Below are 22,538 nucleotides of genomic sequence, written 5' to 3' on the forward strand. Positions count from 1 at the left end.
ATCGGCCTATTTCTCTTACCATTCCCGGCAAAAGTCGCCGAGCGATGGGTGAGCTCTTGTCTCTCTAAACATCTGGAGCAAAATCACATTTTGGACGACATCCAATTTGGTTTTCGTCCAGCCCATGGCACCGAAACAGCTGTCCTCACGGCCATGGAGGATCTTCGTATGCGTGCAGACAGGGGCCAGGCAGTAGCTTTGATCTTACTGGACCTGTCTGCCGCATTCGATACGGTCAATCATGTGATTCTGCTAAAGAGACTAAGGGAGGCAGGGGTTGACGGCACCGCCTTGCTTTGGTTCCAGTCCTACTTGTGGGACAGGAAGCAGGCTGTGTCCCTTCCCCCCCTTTCAATCTGCCTTCTCCCCAGTGCCCCACGGGGTGCCTCAAGGCTCGTCCATCAGCCCCATTCTTTTTAACGTTTACCTCAAACCTTTAGTCACATTAATTAAATCCCATAGGCTAAAAGCCATAAACTACGCGGATGACACTCCGCTCATCCTCTCCTGGGAGGGGGAAGAATCGATCCCTCTGGAATCGTTTCACGACTGCATAAGAGACACAGCTGGTTGGCTGCACAAAAACTCCCTACAATTTAACTCCTCCAAAACCGAGGTTCTGTTTTGCTCTGGAAGCCGGATTCCTCGCCTGTTCCCTACCGAATTTTGGCCCCCGGAAGCCCTGGAAAAACCACAGCCGGTCACTACTGTCCGCAACCTAGGTGTCATGATGGACAACAAGCTTAGCATGGAAACGCAGGTCACGAAAACAGTGTCCACCTGCACGGCCTTACTGCGTTCATTACGCAAGATCATGCCACTTCTTCCCGCACAGGCCAGAGCGTTAATAGTCAGGTATACTATTCTTAGTCGCCTTGACTATTGCAACGCATTGCTGCTCGAGTCCCCAGCTGTACAGTTAGACCGACTCCAAAGAGTTCAGACGGCCGCCGCCAAACTAGCCCTTGGCAGGACCAGGAGATCCTCGGCCACAGCGGCTTTAGCCGAGCTGCACTGGCTTCCTCTGAAGCAGCGAGTGGCTTTCAAAGCAATCTGTCTTGTTTTTAAAGCACTACACGGAGTCGGGCCCAGATCGTTGCAAGCTATGTTCACCTGGTACATTCCTACCAGAACCCTCCGCTCAGCCTCAGCCTGCCTTGTCTCTGTACCAAGATTCAACAAGGTCAGGACTGGGGGAAGATCCTTCAGAGTGGCAGCTGCAAAAAAAAACGCTCATCCTCTCCTGGGAGGGGGAAGAATCGATCCCTCTGGAATCGTTTCACGACTGCCTAAGAGACACAGCTGGTTGGCTGCACAAAAAAACTCCCTACAATTTAACTCCTCCAAAACCGAGGTTCTGTTTTGCTCTGGAAGCCGGATTCCTCGCCTGTTCCCTACCGAATTTTGGCCCCCGGATGCCCTGGAAAAACCACAGCCGGTCACTACTGTCCGCAACCTAGGTGTCATGATGGACAACAAGCTTAGCATGGAAACGCAGGTCACGAAAACAGTGTCCACCTGCTCGGCCTTACTGCGTTCATTACGCAAGATCATGCCACTTCTTCCCGCACAGGCCAGAGCGTTAATAGTCAGGTGTACTATTCTTAGTCGCCTTGACTATTGCAACGCATTGCTGCTCGAGTCCCCAGCTGTACTGTTAGACCGACTCCAAAGAGTTCAGACGGCCGCCGCCAAACTAGCCCTTGGCTGGACCAGGAGATCCTCGGCCACAGCGGCTTTAGCCGAGCTGCACTGGCTTCCTCTGAAGCAGCGAGTGGCTTTCAAAGCACTCCGTCTTGTTTTTAAAGCACTACACGGAGTCGGGCCCAGATCGTTGCAAGCCATGTTCACCTGGTACATTCCTACCAGAACCCTCCGCTCAGCCTCAGCCTGCCTTGTCTCTGTACCAAGATTCAACAAGGTCTGGACTGGGGGAAGATCCTTCAGAGTGGCAGCTGCAAAATTATGGAATAGATTGCCTATCGACATCCGCCAAACATCGCAACTCCTTCCATTCAGAAAGCGTATTAAAACCTGGCTCTTCCCTTAACTTCTTCTCTGGCATCCCGCTCTCAGTTTTTCCCATCACATTTCCACCTTAGGAGTAATTTTTCCAGCGCCAGGATACCTGCAAGGTGACAGCTGCGCTATATAAATGTTTTAAATAAATAAATAAATAGCTCTGCTGTAAGACTGGAAGAAGAGGCTGTGTAACCTGAGGGATAGCTCTGCTGTGGGAGCCTGTAAGACTGGGGGAAAGGCTGTGTAACCTGAGGGATAGCTCTGCTGTGGGAGCCTGTAAGGAAGAGGCAGTGTAACCTGAGGGATAGCTCTGCTGTGGGAGCCTGTAAGGAAGAGGCTGTGTAACCTGAGGGATAGTTCTGCTGTGGGAGCCTGTAAGGAAGAGGCTGTGTAACCTGAGGGATAGTTCTGCTGTGGGAGCCTGTAAGGAAGAGGCCGTGTAACCTGAGGGATAGCTCTGCTGTGGGAGCCTGTAAGGAAGAGGCAGTGTAACCTGAGGGATAGCTCTGCTGTGGGAGCCTGTAAGGAAGAGGCTGTGTAACCTGAGGGATAGCTCTGCTGTGGGAGCCTGTAAGACTGTAAGAAGAGGCTGTGTAACCCGAGGGATAGCTCTGCTGTGAGCCTGTAAGACTGTAAGAAGAGGCTGTGTAACCCGAGGGATAGCTCTGCTGTGGAGGCCTGAAAGGAAGAGGCTGTGTAACCTAAAGGATAGCTCCTCTGTGGGAGCCTGTAAGACTGGAGGAAGAGGCTGTGTAACCTGAGGGATAGCAATGCTGTGGGAGCCTTAAGGAAGAGGCTGTGAAACCCGAGGGATAGCTCTGCTGTGGGATCCTGTAAGGAAGAGGCTGTGTAACACGAGGGATAGCTCTGCTGTGGAAGCCTGTAAGGAAGAGGCTGTGTAACCTGAGGGATAGCTCTGCTGTGGGAGCCTGTAAAGAAGAGGCTGTGTAACCTGAGGGATAGCTCTGCTGTGGGAGCCTGTAAGGAAGAGGCTGTGTAACCTGAGGGATAGCTCTGCTGTGGGAGCCTGTAAGGAAGAGGCCATGTGTAATCTAAGGGATAGCTCTGCTGTGAGCCTGTAAGACTGGAGGACGAGGCAGTGTAACCTGAGGGATAGCTCTGCTGTGTGAGACTAACACTGGTGGAAGATGCTGTGTAACATGAGGGATAGCTCTGCTGTGGGAGCCTGTAAGACTGGAGGAAGAGGCTGTGTAACCTGAGGGATAGCTCTGCTGTGGGAGCCAGTAAGGAAGAGGCCGGGTGTAACCGAAGGGATAGCTCTGGCGTGGGAGCCAGTAAGGAAGAGGCCGGGTGTAACCGAAGGGATAGCTCTGGCGTGGGAGCCTGTAAGGAAGAGGCTGTGTAACCTGAGGGATAGCTCTGCTGTGGGAGCCTGTAAGGAAGAGGCTGTGTAACCTGAGGGATAGCTCTGCTGTGGGAGCCTGTAAGGAAGAGGCTGTGTAACCTGAGGGATAGCTCTGCTGTGGGAGCCTGTAAGGAAGAGGCTGTGTAACCCGAGGGATAGCTCTGCTGTGGGAGTCTGTAAGGAAGAGGCCGTGTAACATGAGGGATAACTCTGCTGTGGGAGCCTGTAAGACCCGAGGAAGAGGCTGTGTAACCCCAGGGATAGCTCTGCTGTGGGAGCCTGTAAGGAAGAGGCTGTGTAACCCGAGGGATAGCTCTGCTGTGGGAGCCTGTAAGGAAGAGGCTGAGTAACCGAGGGATAGCTCTGCTGTGGGATCCTGTAAGGAAGAGGCTGTGTAACCCAAGGGATAGCTCTGCTGTGGGAGCCTGTAAGACTGGAGGAAGAGGCTGTGTAACCCGAGGGATAGCTCTGCTGTGAGCCTGTAAGGAAGAGGCTGTGTAACCCGAGGGATAGCTCCGCTGTGAGCCTGTAAGACTGGAGGAAGAGGCTGTGTAACCAGAGGGATAGCTCTGCTGTGAGCTCGTAAGACTGGAGGAAGAGGCGGTGTAACCTAAGGGATAGCTCTGCTGTGAGCCTGTAAGTCTGGAGGAAGAGGCTGTGTAACCAGAGGGATAGTTCTGCTGTGGGAGCCTGTAAGGAAGAGGCCGTGTAACCCAAGGGATAGCTCTGCTGTGAGCCTGTAAGGAAGAGTCCGTCTAACCCGAGGGATAGCTCTGCTGTAGGAGCCTGTAAGGAAGAGGCTGTGTAACCCGAGGGATAGCACTGCTGTGGGAGCCTGTAAGACTGGAGGAAGAGGTTGTGTAACCCGAGGGATAGCTCTGCTGTGGGAGCCTGTAAGGAAGAGGCTGTGTAACCCGAGGGATAGCTCTGCTGTGGGAGCCTGTAAGGAAGGGGCTGTGTAACCCGAGGGATAGCTCTGCTGTGAAAGCCTGTAAAGAAGAGGCCATGTAACCAGGTGGCAGGTACCGCAGGCCCTCAGGAACAGGCTTGAACCTTCACCCCAGCACAGCCACCTCCTTTCAGTATCGATGCCCAGGGATTGGCTGCTTCTGGGTCATATGTTAACCTCGGTACACAGGGCTGAAGTCCGACTGGTGCCCCTCCCTCCCCCCAACGCAGTCGAAAGCGGACTCCTTTTAGGATATACAAAGCTGCTTCATGAGGGACTTTTGTGGTGACTGCACCTGGCATTTTCTATGTTATTGCTTTCTGTGCATTCATTGCATGTTGTGCGTTGCATCATATAAGGGCATGGTCTAAGTGTCATTATGCAGCTCTGGCCAGTCCCTCTTCTGAGGTCTTAGCGACGGAGGCGTCAGATCTTCAGCCTCGTGCATTCCATCGGTTTCAATGATTACTGCAGTGCGCGCGTCCCAGAGTTCAGCAATGTGCACAGAAACGAGGCCCCGCCTGAATGTTTCTTTTCGAGGTGTCAGTGATGGTGGTCCCAGTCTGCATCGCTCCGGCGTCTCCTGCTGCAGTCACTTGAGCTTCACTCGTTGGGGCAGGGATCAGTCGCTTTGCCTCGTGTGTAATGCATAGCTCTTCAGCAGAGCAGGGGCCAGTGAAGGCTCCAAGGGCGGTGTGGTATGACCTCCCTGGACGTCCAGCTGCTGAACGCAAATATAGTTGTATGAAACCGTTGTATGTTCATGAAAGACGCGTAAGCAGGGATGTAGGCGAAATGCAGATTCTCGAGTTTTGCATTGGTTTAAGCCTCTTCCTTGTTAACTGCTCGGTGTCCAAAAACCTTATAATAATCGATTCCAGTGGGTATGAGGCGAATCCAAAATGGTGTATATTTCAAAGGGTCTTTAGTGAGGCCTTTTGTCGCGCATGTTGCCTCTCCTTTGCCATTGGATCGTCCAGTGCAGCCGTCCTACAAGGAAGCCGTGTATCCATAAATCACTTGTCGCGGCCTTCACGTGTTGGTGTTCAGAGCTTGTGGTCACCGGTTTGGCTGCCGCAAGATGAAGCGCGTTTATCTGCTAGCGTGACACTGAGCAAATGTTACCATCGCCAACTATCAAAGGGACATGTTGGCCTTGGAGCTGCTTCGGCAGGCGAGCGGTTCACGCCTCTGACGAGAGCGGGAGGCGGAACGCCCCGCTGCCCTTCCTTCGTGTTTGAAGAGTGATCCCGACGAGCAGCGCTTCTAATGGGGTCACCCTCTCTGCCGGATGTCCCGCTTCCCGCGTGTCAGTCACGCTATCAGTCACGCTCAGTACAGTACGGTGCGACTCTTGGACGGTGCGACTCTTGAGCGCTTCTCAGTCCGATTTTTCCGAGGAGGGGTGTCTGCCTGGCCCATACTGAAAAGGCAGAATTTCGGTTTTTACAAGTTGTTTAGGTCTGCAAATCTCGCACCGCATTGTAGTACCTTTCTGTTCCCATTGTGCTGCACGCTGCAGTATATTGCGGAATTTCATAATGCGTGACTTCTGAAGAGAGGGGTTCATGCGACTGACAAAAATCAAAAATAAGGGGGGAGGTAGAAGGATGGTAGCTAGATTCGCCCTCCTAAGAATGTGTGTGTAAACAAAATCCGAGATATTGGATAGAGAAGAAGGATTAGTTACTTACCTGTAATCCTAGTTCTCTTCCAGGGGATCCTCATCAAGTCATAAGCACTGAATATTTCCGCCCATGTGCGGGACCCCGGAAACAATATAAAAATATATGTAAAAACACACATATCTAGCTCCACATATATGTACGTACATATATTATTTTTCTCACACCAATGCAGCCCCAAAAAGAGGCTAACACAATGTAAAGCCTTGTACATGTCCTGCAATTATAAAGGAAACAAAGAACACATTAAATCAAATATCCTTTGAATTTTGTGTTTTAATGAGTAAAACCACTCATAACTCCTGAAAATTGCTCATAAAAAGACATTGTTAGCCTCAGGCTGCTTTGAAAAGCAATAACATAGAAAATGAAAGCATTTTCAACCAAAAAACTGGCACTGTGCCTTTAAGGCAGCCCTGACCCCAGGCTTCCCATCATGCCTCAGGGGTGACAGTTAGGTCAGCTGTTCTTTGCGTAACCCTGATGTCAGGGCTAAATAAAAATTTTAAAAAACGTACAGCTCTCATTTACCTGGGGAGGTGGGTGGGTTGCTTATGACTTTCTTTCTTTCTGCTCCTTCACTCGTTGTTCTCCCCTTTCTATCTTTCACCTTTCTACACCTCTGCTCTTTTGCGCCTTATTTCTGCCCATTCTCCCTTTCTCTCCCTCTGCTCCTTCACTCGTTTTCACTCGTTTTTTTCACCTTTCTATCTTTCACCTTTCTGCACCTCTGCTCTTTTGTGCCTTATTTCTGCCCATTTTCCCTTTCTCTCCCTCTGCTCCTTCACTCGTTTTCACTCGTTTTTTTACCCTTTCTATCTTTCACCTTTCTGCTCTTTTCTGCATCTCTGCTCTTTTGTGCCTTATTTCTGCTTATTTTCCCTTTTTTCTTTATCCCTTCTTTCCTCCCTTTACCTTTTCCCCTCCGAGGAACCCTCATCTACCGACCCCCTGGACCCCGCGGACCCTTCGCCAACTCCATCACGGACATTATCTCCCCGCAGGCCATCGCATCCACCAACTACACCCTGCTGGGAGACCTCAACTTCCACCTCGACAATCTACTGGACCCCAACACCACATCCCTCCTGGACAACCTCCACAACATTGGACTCCACCAGATCGTGACCAAGCCCACGCACTCAGCAGGACACACCCTCGACCCCCTCTTCACTACAGGAAACTCCATCACCTTCAGCCACACCACCAAACTCCCATGGGCCGACCATCGTTGCGTCCACTTCACCTTCAGAACACCCACCATCCACAGACACCAGCACCTGCTTCCACAAAGAAACTGGACCAAAATCACCGAATACCAGCTCACCTCCTCACTCAACAACTCCACCCCAACCATCGCGGAAAACAACGACCACAACACGGCAGCCCGAACCCTGCATAGATGGATCTCGGACAGCACCAACACCATAGCCCCCCTCAAGAAAAACAATACCTGTGCCAAGAAAGCCAGATGGTTTACCACCGAACTTCGAGAGTCCAGGCGCACATGCCGCCGCCTTGAAAAGGCCTGGAGAAACACCAAATCCACAGAAGCCCACAACAACTTCGGAGCCGCCACCAACGCCCACCATTAACTCATCAGAGAAACGAGGAAAAAAGCGATTGAAGACAGAATCTCCACCCACGCACTTAACATCAAGGAACTCTTCAGCATCATCAAGGAGTTCGCCCAACCCACCAGCGAGTCTACCGACATCCCTCCCTCACAAGACCTCTGCGACAAACTCAGCATCTTTTTCCACCACAAAATCAAGAGCATCTACGACAACTTCGACGAAGACAACCAACACACTGAACCCTCACCAACCACCCCCGACACCCGGAAACTAGCGATTGATGACTGGACAGCCCTCACCACCGAAGACACACTCAAGACAATGAAGTCAATCCACTCGGGGGCCCCCACGGACCCCTGCCCCCACCACATCTTCAACAGAGCCGCCAACACCATCGCACCCATGCTCCGCCAAACCATCAACCGCTCCCTGGCGACCGCCTCGTTTCCCGACGACTGGAAACACGCCGAGGTCAACCCCCTCCTAAAGAAACCCTCAGCGGACCCCACCGACCTCAAAAACTACAGACCCATCTCCCTGCTCCCGTTCCCAGCGAAAGTCATCGAGAAAGCCATCAACAGCCAACTCGCCAAATTCATTGAAGAACACAACATCCTCGACTCCTCCCAATCGGGCTTCAGAAAAAACCACAGTACGGAAACCGCCCTCCTCGCCGCAACAGACGACATCCGCACCTTACTGGACAAAGGAGAAACAGTAGCCCTCATCCTCCTCGACCTATCAGCGGCGTTCGACACAGTCTCCCACCGCACCCTAATACGCAGACTCTACGATGCAGGAATACAGGACAAGGCCCTCGACTGGATCTGCTCCTTCCTCTCCGGCAGGACGCAGCGGGTCAGACTCCCCCCTTTCCTCTCGGACCCCACACCGATCACCTGCGGAGTCCCCCAGGGCTCCTCCTTCAGCCCGACGCTCTTCAACGTCTACATGGCTCCACTTGCCCCCATCGTCAGAACCTACGGACTCAACATCGTGTCATATGCAGAAGACACCCAGCTCATCCTCTCCCTATCCAACAAGCCCAACACCGCCAGACGCAACTTTCGAGAAGGCATGGAAGCCGTCGCCAAATGGATGAAAAACAGCTGCCTTCAACTAAACACCAACAAAACAGAAGTACTCATCATGGGCCCAAACCCCGACGCCTGGAGCGACACCTGGTGGCCCACCGCCCTCGGAAACCCGCCAACCCCCACAGACCACGCACGCAACCTGGGAATCATCCTGGACTCCGAGCTCAAAATGGACCGCCAGATCAACTCCTGCTTCCACACCCTCCACCTCCTTCGTAAGACCTTCAAATGGATCCCCCTCGAACACCGAAAGACAGTCACTCACGCCCTGGTCACCAGCAGACTCGACTACGGCAACGCACTCTATGCCGGAATAAACAAAAACCTCATCCGCAAGCTACAGAACATCCAGAACGCCGCCGCAAGACTGGTCCTCAACCTGCCAAAACACTGCCACATCTCCCAGCACCTGCGCACACTCCACTGGCTCCCCGTCGAGGCGAGAATCACCTTTAAGATGCTCACCCACGCACACAAGGCCCTCCACGGCACCGGACCAGCATACCTGAACAGCCGACTCAAATTCCACGCACCCCAAAGGACCCTACGATCAGCCCAGCTTTCCTACGCCGTGGTCCCCCGCACCAGAAAGACCAGATCGGGAGGCCGCTCCTTCTCCTTCCTCGCGGCCAAAGCATGGAACGCCCTTCCGCTCCACCTCAGACAGATAACATCGCTCCCCATCTTCGCAAGAAACCTCAAAACCTGGCTCTTCGACAGACCCCCTCCTTGATGGAATGGAACCTGCACCCCCCCCACACCCTCCCCCCACCCCTAGCGCCTTGAGACCCTTACGGGTGAGTAGTTGCGCTTTAACAAACTCCTAATTGATTGATTGATGACTTTGATGAGGATACCCCTGGAAGAGAACTAGGATTACAGGTAAGTAACTTATTCTTCTCTTCCAGGGGATACTCATCAATAGTCATAAGCACTGAATAGAGTAGCAAGCCCATCAACCACCTGCAGGTAAATGAGAAGTACATGACCCAACTTAAAAAGACCAATCACAACAGCCCGAATCAGATGTTAAACAGATTCCGCAAGGAGGCCTGGCCTACCTGGGTATCTGCTCTAGTGTCTGAATCAAGACAGAAATGTCTGGTAAATGTATGGACGGACCGCGAGGTCGCCGCCTTACAGATCTCAGACATGGGCACATTATTGAGAAAAGTCGCAGTTGCAGCTCTTCCCCTGGTGGAATGCGCCTTGGGAGAAAACCCCAGAGGTTTCTGCGCTAGCTGGTAAGCAAGTTTAATACATGAAAGGATCCATCTGGAAATGGAACGTTTGGAGGCAGCATGGCCTGTCCTGATTGATCCATGATTAACGAAAAGATGATCAGAATGACGAATCACTTTAGACCTGTCAAGATAGAATTTTAAAACCCTTTTCAGGTCTAAAGAATGCAGAGCCCTCTCAGCTGGAGTAGAGGGGTTGGGAAAAAAAGTGGGCAGAGAAATGGTCTGATTTACATGAAAATCAGACACCACTTTAAGCAGAAAAAATGGATGCGTCCGCAGCACCACCCAACTGGGGAGCGTGATCTTTCCCTCCGGCGAACTGGAGAGCGTGATCTTTCTCTCTGGCGAACTGGGGAGCGTGATCTTTCTTTCTGGCGAACTGGAGAGCGTGATCTTTCTCTTTGTCTCACCGGAGAGCGTGACCGTTCTAGGCCTAGAGAGCGGTTGCTGCATCCGATATGCTGCTTCCTCGTCCTTAGCCCAGTGATGAAGCGGCCTGTACCATCTCGGTGAAAGCCTGACAGTAGGCGACTTTGGAGCGGAATCTTTCACTTGAGTGTAATGGAGGCGTTGCATCCCTTTGCGAATGCCTGGATTTCTCGCTGCCCGACTCATAAATAATCACATCCGGGCCAGACTCTGCACCTGAGCCAGCCGCAGACCTGGAGCAACAGAGAGTTCCTCTGCTCTGGAGACCTCTTCCGCTTGGCAGCGTGCAAGTTGTTGTAGGAACGCTGTTGTGAGTAACCTCCTCTGTTAGAGAAATTGCCTCTCCCTCTTGCTCCACGAAAGGAAGATTTACGAAATTGAAGAGATCCCAGTGACCATGCAGTCTCAGTGTCTTTCTTTATGGCTTGTAAAGCCTCATCCACATGTTGACTGGACCTCCAGGCGAAAAGATGTAGATTTTAACCATCCCTGTCTTCTCAGAACTGCTGCACCCGCCAGCTGTCTGAAACCTGTGGCTGCCACGTCCACTGCAGCATCAATAATTTCAGATGAAACACATTCTCCCTCCTGTAAAATCCTTTTGGCTTCAGATCTATCAAGCTCTGAAAGTTTTTCAATGTAAGGCGATATGTCCGACCACATCTGCCTGTCAAATCTCCCAAGTATTGCAAGGGAGTTCGCGGCACGGACAGTAGTTGCCGCAATAGTTGAGACCTTCTTTCCTACTGAATGAAGGCATCTTCCCTCTCTATCCGGGGGGAGCAGTGACCTGCGAAGATGGATTTTTGGCTCTCCTCTGAGCCACCTGGGTAACCACTGAATCCGTTTTAGCCTGGCCAATAAGGCATGCCAGTGACGTGTTAGGCGCCTTATACTTCTTATCTACCCGAGGTAGAACTGCAGGTAGAGAGTTTGGCGTAGCCATTACCTTCAGACCTTCCTTCCAGATAAAATCAATTATTGGGATGGACCTGACTTGTTTTTGCGGTAAATCTTTAAAATTATATAGGAAGCACTCATCCTGCTTAGCCTCCATTTTTGTTGCCCTGTCCATGATTTGGTGGAAGGTTGCAATGTCTACCGGCGGAGAATCCGCCGTATGTGGGCCAGCTGGAGAAGGAGTTTGTGCTTGATACTCGTCCCACTCCGACGATACTGACTTGTCGTCCACAACACCTTCTTCTCGTTCCTCCTCCTAAGTATTATCACCCTGCGTATGATGAGATGGCACTGGCGAAGGAAGGACTATCTTCGTCGACGGCAAGATGTTAGTCGACGCTTGAGTCGACAACTGAGTACTCGTCAACGGTACCTTCAGGATCCTCGTTGACGAGATGTGTCGAACTTGGACCTGAACCAACGCCGACGGTGAGGAGGATGTAGACATCACCATAGCTGGTTTTGGTGAGGAGAAAGTCACCGTAGATGTTGAAGAGGTGACAACATGAAGAGATGGCGACGGTGAAGCTGTATTTGACGCTGAAGTGGTCAAAGATGTAGTCTGAGGGGGAGGAGCTTCGCGCGGTTCCAAGATGGACGCGTGAGCAAAGGGCTCCCGAGACCCACTTCGCCTCCAGCATCTATCCTGCCATAAATCCTGATTTGAACGACGGGTACTAATTGCTGATGCCCTGCTGATCCTGAGAACTTTTTTCGAAAATCAATTCGGACGCCGAGAACCGGACTTACTGCACCCTGAAGTCTACGGCCTACATCGTAGCCCATCCCCGGGCTGGAGTCCCCGAGGTACCCAGGTGGCAATTGAACAACAACGGCTAGTGTGATACGCCCACAGCCCCTGTGGTACCTTCGGTTTCGCTTTTGGTCATTGTTGACGGCGTTCTAAGGCCGCTCTACACGACTGTCCTGTTCTTGCTTCAGGTCCTACGTCTGCTTTGGATCTTAGCCATCTCGCCCTTGTGGGCCACCGTGAGCGGGACCATTTTGACCAGATCCCACCGGTTCCGTCGGAGTTCATTGCTCAACATGGCGGGCAAAGCGGATACCGAGAAACAGAACACCAAGGGCACGCATCGTGGTGGAGTTCTTCAAACCCAGACCATAGAGCGTTACACTCGCCCAAAAGGGTCCCCAGGCGGAGCGAGCAAGGCTCTTGATGGGACCGGAGATGGTCCTCCTATAACGGAGGAGCCGACATTGAAGGACATCATGGGCGCCATCACCAGTGTTCGAACGACTATGGGTCAACAATATGAAACCCTTGCTGCAAAGATCGACACGGTGGCGATCGAGGTCAATCTTATTAGGGCAGACCTGGGCAAAACGAATGAGCGGGTCAAGTCCCTGGATATCAAAACAGCGAGCCTGACTACTGATGTCTCAGACCTCCAGGCTGAGGTTCGCACTCTCCAAACCTCCAACGACTTGTTTGCCCGCCGGCTGGAGGATTTTGAGGGCCGGGCCAGGCGAATTAACGTCCGCATCGTGGGGGTTCCGGAGACCTCTGCGGTTGTGTCTACGGACCTTCTTGTGGAGGATCTGGTCCTGAAACATCTCATGCCTAAGGGCCTAAGCAACTTTTTTACGGTAGAGCGCGATCATAGAGTCCCCGGTGGAAAGCCCAAGCTGGGGGCCGCACCAAGGCCTATCATCGCCAGAATCATTAACTTTCGGGACCAGGACGCTATCCTGCAAGCCTCACGTACTACAGGTCCCACTAAGTTTGACAATGCCTCAATTAGTTTCTATCCGGACTTCACGCAGGCGGTGCAGAAACAACGCCTGGGTTTCATCGGGGTGAAGAGACGGCTCAGGGATATGGGACTGAAGTATGCCATGCTTTTTCCAGCCCGCCTGAGGATCGAATATGAGGAGCGAGCGTTCTTCTTTGATCGCCCCGAAGTGGCCAGTGACTGGTTGGACACATTGCCATCAAACCGCACCAGCAGCGAGAGTTCGAGAGGTGCCGAAGGGGGCCTGGCTGAACAGGAGTAGTGAGTCTGCATCGGTGAGCCGATTTCCTTGGACTTATAGCAGTGGCTGTGTGATCGATTTGCTTTACAGTATGGATACCCCGAGGGTGGGGGGAATCGGGTCTCTTCTTCCTCCTCTGGGGACTTTCTCTCTCTTCTTGTAGGTTAGTTTAATGGGGCGACAGGCACACTGCAAGTTGGGGTGGCTGTTTGGTCTACCGCAGGGGTGCAGGGTGGGGGAGTGTGTTTTTTCGGGGATCCTTGGGGGTGGTGGGGGGGCTCTTTTTGTTTTGCTCGAGGCTGCGCTATGTTCTGGCTATTATCCTGTGTGCTTATTCCGGGGCGAGGGGGGTGGGGTGCCCAATGCCGGGATGGGGGGTGGGGAGCTTAGGGTGCCGAGTTGGAACGTTAACGGTCTTGGTGATAGAATAAAGCGGGGGATAGTTTTGCAATACTTGAAACGATGTGCCCCAGATGTGATCTTACTCCAGGAGACGCATCTGGTTGGTAATACATGCCACGCGCTGAACAGACGGGGCTACCGCTTAGTGGCTCACTCTGGATTTACCTCTGGATCGAGAGGAGTGTGGGGTTCTGGCCAGAACTTCCCTCCCCCCGGAGATAGATGACGTAGTCTTGGATGACAGGGGCCGCTATGCGGCTATCACGGGTCGGTGGGAGGGAAAGACGATTTCCATTTATCTGTGTATGTTCCCCCTGGCCTGCAAACCACCACATTTGCGGATTTGGGTAATGTGATCCTGGGGTTTCCTGATGGCATGCTGGTAGTGGGTGGCGAATTTAATTCTGTAGTTAGTGGAGATGAAGACCGTAGCCCCCCTAGAACTCTGCCCACGGCACAGCTTTGGCTCAGGAGTCTCCTGGACACGTTTGGTCTAGTTGATTGTTAGAGGCAACTGCACCTTGGACAGCTCCAATATACTTTCTACTCGGGAGCCCACGGGAGTCTCTCGAGATTGGATTATATTCTTGTACCAGCGGTGCAGATGGTCTCTGTAAGGGAAATCAGGCATTTGGCCAGGGGGATCTCTGACCACTCTGCGCTTTGGCTTACAGTTGACATACAGTTGGGTGCCGAGGGCCGGATCGCTCCGATCAACCCCGGGCACCTTCGTAATCCTAAGATTAGGTCGGAGGTGGTGAAGTGTATGGACTACTATTTCGCTGAGAATGAGGGATCGGTATCCTCCCCTGTTACATTGTGGGAGGCATATAAGCCAGTGATTCGCGGCCAAACCCTGTCCCTCATTGCCAGCGAGAGGAAGCGTAAGAATGCGGCGGCGGTGGACCTAGAGAATGAAATCACTGAGTTGGAGAGGCAGTTGGAGTCCGGAGTCACCCCTGAGGTGCTGCACTCTTTGGCCCTGAAACAGTCTGAATACAAGGCGCTGGCCACCGACGCGGCCAAGGCGATGCACTGTGAGCAACAGGGGCGTTTGTATGATGTTGGGGATAAGGCGGGAAAGTTGATTGCCTGGTTGGACAAAAGGGATAGATTGAATCGGGTGGTGCCCGTTGTTGAGAAGATGGATGGTACACGGGTCGTGGACCCGATCGATATAGTCCAGGTTTTTGCCCAGCATTTTCAGGCGGTTTATGCAGCGCTCTCTGATAGGCCGGAAGAGGACTCACATTTATTACTTCGGGATATTGCTTTGCCTAGCCTGTCGGACTCGGACAAGGAGCTTATGGAGGCGGAATTTTCCACCGATGAATTAGCGCTCGCTATCCGTTCACTTCGCTCTGGGAAGGCCTCAGGCCCGAATGGCATACCAGTGGAATTGTACAAACTATGCCCCGACAAAATGGCGCCGTATCTTCGTCAGATGTTCCTATCATCGCGAGATCTCGGATCTCTTCCTCGGGATCAGAGATTGGCATCCATTGTGGTCATTCATAAAGATGGCAAGCCCCGTAATCATTGCTCATCGTATCGGCCGATTTCGCTTTTGAATGTTGAACCTAAAATTCTCGCAAAACTTTTGGCAAATCGGCTGATTACGGTGATTGCTGACTTGATCCATCCGGACCAGTCTGGATTTATTCCCCATCGTAATACCGCGCTCAATCTTTGTCGCCTCCATGGCGTCTTGGCGAGGGCGGGGTCTCTTAAGGAGCCGGCCATCTTGGTTTCACTTGATGCCTCGATGTCCTTCGATACGGTGGAGTGGCCATATTTATGGGCAGCCCTTGCTAAGTTTGGTTTCGGCCCTAAATTCATTGGGTGGATCAAGCTTTTATATGAGCAGCCACTGGCGCAGGTGGTGGTTAATGGCAGGGCTTCAGGACCCTTCACCCTCGGACGCGGTACGAGACAGGGATGCCCCTTGTCGCCGCTCCGCTTTGCGCTTGCCCTTGAGCCCCTGGCCGCGTGGCTCCGTTGGGAACCCTCACTTAAGGGCATTCGATGGGCGCCTGGCTTCGAGGACCGGATATCGCTCTATGCCGATGATATATTGCTATATCTTACCTCTCCCCGTAAGTCATTGGGTGTCCTGTTTGATGTGTTAAGTTCCTTTGGGAGGAATTTCGGTTTGGTCATCAACTGGGCCAAGTCCTGTATCTATCCACTCTCGGACGATGTGCCCCCTCCTTCCCCGCATCTGCCCGATACCGGTTTCTAGAGTGGGCTTCAAATACTTGGGGATCTACATTTCGCTGGATCCCAAAGTCCGCTATGAGCGGAATTTGTTGCCTCCGCTCTCCCGGCTTCGGTCGGACGTTGCGGCGTGGTGTGGCTTGCCACTCTCCCCTTTGGGAAGGGCGGCCGTGTTTAAAATGATGTCTCTCCCCCGCTTCCTATATGCCATTCAGAATACACTTGATTTGGTACCCGCTAGCTATTTTCGTGAGATCGAGGGCTTGCAGAGGAAGTTGATGTGGGGCGGGCGACCGCGTATCGCATTGGCAAAATTGACTTTGCCCTGGTACGACGGGGGTATCGCGTTGCCTGACATCAAGCGCTACTACTGGGCGTCCCAGTTAAGTGCTGTGAACCACACTATGTACGGCCCTGTCCTGAACCCCGCATTCGATATGGACAGATGGCAACTGCCCGGGGGCGACTACAATAGAGCGCTCTATTCTAGAGCCGACCGGAAGCACCTAACGGGCCCTACTGCGGTTGCGGTGCGAATCTGGGGAAGTGCGACCGCTGCCACGGGATGGACGGATAAACTGACTAAATCGACCCCTTTGTACGCCGCAGAGGCACTGGGTGGCCTGTGGACGTCGAAGGGCTTCGACAGATGGGACCTCATTGGCATTAGCAAAGTGAGCAACCTTTGGGTTAAGGGCAGAGTCAAGAACTTCGAGGAACTCCAGCGGGAATATAAATTGAGTGACAGGGAACATTATCGTTACCTCCAAGTCAGACACGCGCTTAACTCTGTTTTCCCGGCTGGTATTATGATCCCAGAGTCCTCTCCGCTTGAGGATAGAGTGCTTGACGGGTACGTCCCCGACAGCACCATATCTCTCATTTACAAGAAACTGATTAATGATCGTTCGGACCTTCTTATACAGCTGCGGAATTCTTGGACCAGTGACGGGCTAGAATTAGACGATGAAGACTGGCAGGCGGCGATATCCTCCCCTAAAGAGGTCGCGATTCCGGCACGTCTCAGGCTGGTGCAACTTAAGATATTACACCGGGTATATGTCACGGGCCCACGACTGGTGCATATGGGTTATTCTGTGGATGGGTTGTGTAGACGCGGTTGTGGTATGCAGGCTACATTTCTACATATCCTCTGGGAATGTCCGGAAGTGGCGGTATTCTGGCACCGAGTGCATGTGGTTATGGGTGAGGTGACGGGTGTTGTGTTGTTGCCTGAGGCCAGACGCTGCTTATTGAATGTTTGGGAGCCGAATGACTGCATTATTGCTCAAACTCAATGGGTTACATTAGGTAATATGGTTGCTAAGCGAGATATAGCCCGACTGTGGGGTTCTCAAAGGCCACCATCACTCCTAGCATGGAAAGAAAACATGGACTGGTCCATGTTTAGGGAAAAAACTGTATGTCTCCCGTGGCAGACCTAGGAAATGGGGTAGGGTCTGGGGTCAATGGAATTTGTACCGTGGAGAGATGTGTACCCCCCATTCACCGACGTTCCCGATCCGCTTCACCTCCCTTGACTGTGCGTTTCCGATTCTTAGCATTTGCTGACTGTGTTGTATAGTTTTGACCATGGGCCCCCCCTTCCCGCTCCAGTATTTCTCCTCCTTCAGATTGTTACATATTCTCCACCCGTCTCCCACTGCCATAAGGGACAGCCAATCTACGGCACAATAATGCCTCGACTTTCTGTGTGTTTTGTTTGTTGGTTGGTTTTATTTATAAAATATAAAACGTGAAACCTTTCACTAATCCTATTTATACCACATGCTTTTACAGGACCATGAGATCTCGCTGCCGGACCCCCGGGTTGTCGGCGGAAGAGCTGTGTATTCTTGTGTTGATGCCGATTTGTGTAACTGACCCGCCTCCGTGGTTGTAGGTCTGTAACTGTATCTTCCTTTACAAAATAAAGGTTTTCAAAAAAAAAAAAAAAAAGGTGTCGTCTGAGGTAAAATTTTACGAGAAGCTGTTTTGGAAGATGTAGATTTTCCAGTTTTCCTTGAGAGCGTACCAGGACCAGATTTAACAGGTGGAGAAGCCTTTTTTGAAGTAGAAGGCACGCCAGAATCCTGAGAGGATTGGGCTCTCTTCACACCTTCACCCCAGGAGAAGCTAACTCAACCTCAGCTTTCCTCTTCCTAGAGGATATAGAAGACCCCGAGGCTATGCTCCCTACCTCAGAAACGGGGTTATCCTGGTCCTTTATCTTCTGGAGCCACAGGAGAAGACGACCCTCTCTGTCCCTGAGGGTTTTCTGAGGAAAGGTTCTACAAATTTTACACGCCTTCACCTCATGATCTGGATACAGACAATATATGTATTTCTTGTGAGGATCCGCCTTAAACAGCCTTAGTTTTCCACAAGAATCACAAGCCCTAAAGAACAAGTTACTTACCTTCGGTAATGCTTTTTCTGGTAGATACTATATCTGCCTGTGGATTCCTCACCTTGTGAATATCCCACTTGCGTCAGCAACGTTCGGAAATTTTCTTCGTAGCACGCCGACGTGGGCGACGTCACAGGACCAGGAGCACGGCATCGCGCGCGACTCCGTCTGACTTCACCGACCCCATATCAGGCCCACGCCGGCGTGATGACATCAGTTCCGCCCTTTTTTCCGTGCCTTCGAGGCACACGGACGGACCAACGATAGCAAACATGCAAATATACAATGTACACAGTACATATAGAACTAAATCAATACAATAGTATTATAACCATAAATACAGAAAGACCAGGTATAGCAGAGTGGACAACGGGGAGGCGGGTGGGTCAGTGAGGAATCCACAGGCAGATATAGTATCTACCAGAAAAAGCGTTACCGAAGGTAAGTAACTTGTTCTTCTGATAGATACATCTTCCGTGTGGATTCCTCACCTTGTGAATAGATTCCCACAGCAGTCCCCACTCCCGGAGGAGGGTGTCCACTCTGCTACACCAGGAAGTCTTGGAGGACAGAGCGCGCGAAGTGGCCATCCCTCCTCACCTCGGTATCCAAGCAGTAATGCTTTGCGAAAGTGTGGAGGGAGGCCCAAGTCGCGGCCCTGCAAATATCCTCAACAGGTACACCCCTAGACAAAGCAGATGTTGCAGACTTTGCTCTAGTTGAATGAGCTCTAATACCCTCAGGAGGGTCCTTACCCGCAAGGGAGTAGCAGATCTTGATGCACAGGATTATCCACCTGGAAAGAGTGCGCTTGTGCACCGCTCTGCCCTTCTTGCAGCCAGCAAAGCCAACAAACAGCTGGTCGTCCATCCGGAAGTCCTTAGTCCTGTCCAGATAGAAAGACACCGCCCTCTTAGGGTCCAGGCGATGCAGCCTCTCTTCCTCCTTAGACGGGTGAGGGGGAGGATAGAAGGTAGGAAGGGTAATGGGCTGCCCAAGATGGAAAGGAGTCACCACGTTAGGCAGAAAAGCAGCCCTGGTCCTAAGAACCATCCTTTCAGCATGAATGGTCAGGAATGGGGGTTTGGAACTTAGAGCTTGAAGCTCACTTACCCTCCTTGCCGAGGTGATTGCAACGAGGAAGATAGTTTTAAAAGAGAGAAGCCTCAATGGACACTTGTGCAAGGGTTCGAAGGGAGAACCCATTAAAAAGGTCAGCACAAGATTCAAATCCCAATGAGGAACAATAAAAGGAGTAGGAGGAAACATATTCATGAGACCCCTCAAGAATCTCAAAACCACCGGAGATTTAAAGAGAGAAGGCTGATCCGGCAAACATAGAAACGCCGATAAGGCCGAAAGATAACCCTTGACCGTGGCCACAGCCAAACCTTGCTGTGCCAGATAAAGGGTAAAATATTAGACAAATGAGCCTTCAAAGGGTCAATATCCCTCTCCCTGCACCAAGAAACAAATTTTGTCCACCTATAGGAGTAAATGGACTTAGTGGTGTCACGCCTGGCAGAGAGAATGACATCCACCACCTCGTGAGGGAGAGAAAAAGAACTCAAGTTGCCCCGTTCAATCTCCAGGCATGAAGGTGTAATGTCTGGAGGTGGGGGTGTAGAACCTGCCCCTCCATCTGAGAGAGGAGGTCTGCCCTGTGAGGGAGACGGAGCGGTGGGTGAGAGGATAGGTGGAGTAGGTCCGAATACCACACCCTTCTTGGCCAATCCGGAGCAACCAATATGACTTGGGCCCGGTCTTGACGAATCTTCCTCAGAACTCGAGGAATCAAAGGTATGGGAGGAAACGCGTAAAGGAGTCGATCTCCCCAACTCAACTGAAACGCGACCCCAATGCTCCTTGCTTCGGATACTGGAGACTGCAGAATGAAGGGCAGTGAGCATTCTCACGAGTGGCAAATAGATCCACCCGAGGAGTCCCCCACATCTGAAAGATGTCGTGAACAACCTCCGGGTGAAGCCTCCACTCGTGGTCGGCAGAGAACTGCCGACTGAGACTGTCTGCACGCACGTTCAGAACTCCGGCCAGATGATTTGCCACCAGACAAATCTGATGGTCCTGAACCCAGGACCAGAGACGCAGAGCCTCTCTGCAGAGACACTGCGACCCTACTCCTCCCTGCTTGTTGATGTACCACATCGCAGTCGTGTTGTCCGTTAGGACCTGAACCGAACGACCGCGAAGGGAAGGGAGGAAGGCCTTGAGCGCCAAACGTATCGCCCTCAATTCCAGAAGGTTGATGTGAAACAACCTTTCTTCTGGAGACCAAAGACCTTTGACCTCCAGGTCTCCCAGATGAGCACCCCACCCGAGAGTGGATGCATCCGTTATCACTGTGGCCACTGATGGAGGCAGTTGAAAAGGCTTCCCTTGCGACAGGTTGCCTTCCACGCCCCACCAAGACAGATCCGCTGCAGCTTCCCTGGAGATCTTCACTGACTCCCTGAGATCTCCGTTGTGCTGATACCACTGCCTGCGGAGGCACCACTGGAGCGCCCTCATGTGCCAGCGTGCATGACTGACCAACAGAATGCAAGAAGCCATCAGACCGAGCAGGCGAAGGACCTTCAGGACTGGAACAACCGCTCCATTGTAGAATAAAGGAATCATTTCCTGAATGTCGTGAATCCTTTGAGGTGGAGGGAATGCACGACATACAGAAGTGTCCAGTACCGCACCTATGAACAGGTTGCGCTGGGAGGGCACCAGGTGAGATTTGGGTACGTTTATCGAAAAACCCAACCTGTGTAACAACTGAGTTGTCTCCTGCAGATGATGGAGCACCATCTCCGGCGACTCTGCTTTGATCAGCCAGTCGTCTAGATAAGGGAATACAGGAATCCCTGACCTTCTGAGATGCGCAGCCACCACTGCCATCACCTTGGTGAAAACTCGAGGCGCAGTAGTAAGTCCAAACGGAAGGACCGCAAACTGGTAGTGCTGCGATCCCACCGCAGAGATACTTCCTGTGCGACTTCAGGATTGGGATGTGAAAATACGCATCCTGCAAGTCGATCGACACCATCCAGTCTTCTTCCATCAGCGCCAGAAGAACCTGAGCAAGGGTGAGCATTTTGAACTTCTCCTGTTTGAGATAGAGGTTCAAAATCCTGAGATCCAGGATCGGCTGAAGCCTGCCATCCTTCTTGGGAATCAAGAAATACCGGGAGTAGCACCCTTGACCCCTCTCCTGCTCTGGAACCACCTCTATTGCACCCTTTCGAAACAGTGCCAGGACTTCCTCCTGCAGGAGAAGCAGGTGGTCCTCCGAACAATAACCTTGGCAAGGAGGGTAATTGGGAGGGAACTCCTGAAAAGGAAGTGCATACCCATTCTCAACGAGATTGAGAACCCAAAGATCTGATGTAACCGATTCCCAATCTCGTAGAAAGTGAGTAAGCCGACCCCCTACTGGCCCTACATGATCCAGAATGGTGGATCTAGGGCTGCTTTGCTGATGCGGGTGGGGGTTGGGCATTATTGGAGGAAGTGGAGGAAGAGGAGACTTGACGTCCACGTCCACGACCCCTCTGTCTACCTCTATAGGACCTATATAGAGGGTTTTGCTGCTGCTGCTGTTGTTGTTGGCCCTGCTTGAAGGGACGAAAAGAAGATTTACCAAATCCCTTGAATTTTCTAGTCGTCGACCCTCTCATCTGCAGACCCAAAGATCTTGCAGTGGCACGGCTGTCCTTAAACCTCTCCAAGGCCACATCAGCCTTCTTACCAAAAAGGCCAGTTCCTTCAAAGGGTAAGTCCAGCAATGTAGACTGCACATCCGCTGAGAAATCAGATGACTTTAACCATGCGGCCCTCCTGGTCGCAATGGATGAGCCCATAATTCTAGCAACAGAATCCACAGTGTCCATGCCGCTTTGAATGACCATGCGGGCCGCAGCCTGAGTGTCAGAGATCACCTCATTAAAGTTTTTCTTATCCTCCTCAGGAAGTTTTGATGACAGTTGCTTCAATGAGTCCATCAGCGCGTGCACATATCTACCTAAAAGGCAAGTAGCATTTGATGACTTAAGAGCCATGCTCCCAGAAGAGAAAGTCTTCTTCGCAGACTGATCTAATTTCTTAGACTCTTTGTCAGCTGGCACTTGAGGGAAAGAGCCTGCAGCCCTATTAGAGCAAGCCGCCTGAACCACAAGACTT

At 51.9% G+C, this 22,538-nt stretch overlaps 1 protein-coding gene across 2 annotated transcripts in view; it reads right to left on the reverse strand.

Moving 5' to 3' along the window:
- The window catches only part of NUP188 (nucleoporin 188), a 1,272,194-nt gene that overhangs the window by 852,200 nt on the left and 397,456 nt on the right, over positions 1 to 22,538 (reverse strand). The gene's annotated exons all lie outside the window — the stretch shown is intronic.

This window comes from Lissotriton vulgaris, chromosome 5 (genome assembly GCF_964263255.1).
Source record: "Lissotriton vulgaris chromosome 5, aLisVul1.2, whole genome shotgun sequence".
Classification (NCBI taxonomy): domain Eukaryota; kingdom Metazoa; phylum Chordata; class Amphibia; order Caudata; family Salamandridae; genus Lissotriton; species Lissotriton vulgaris.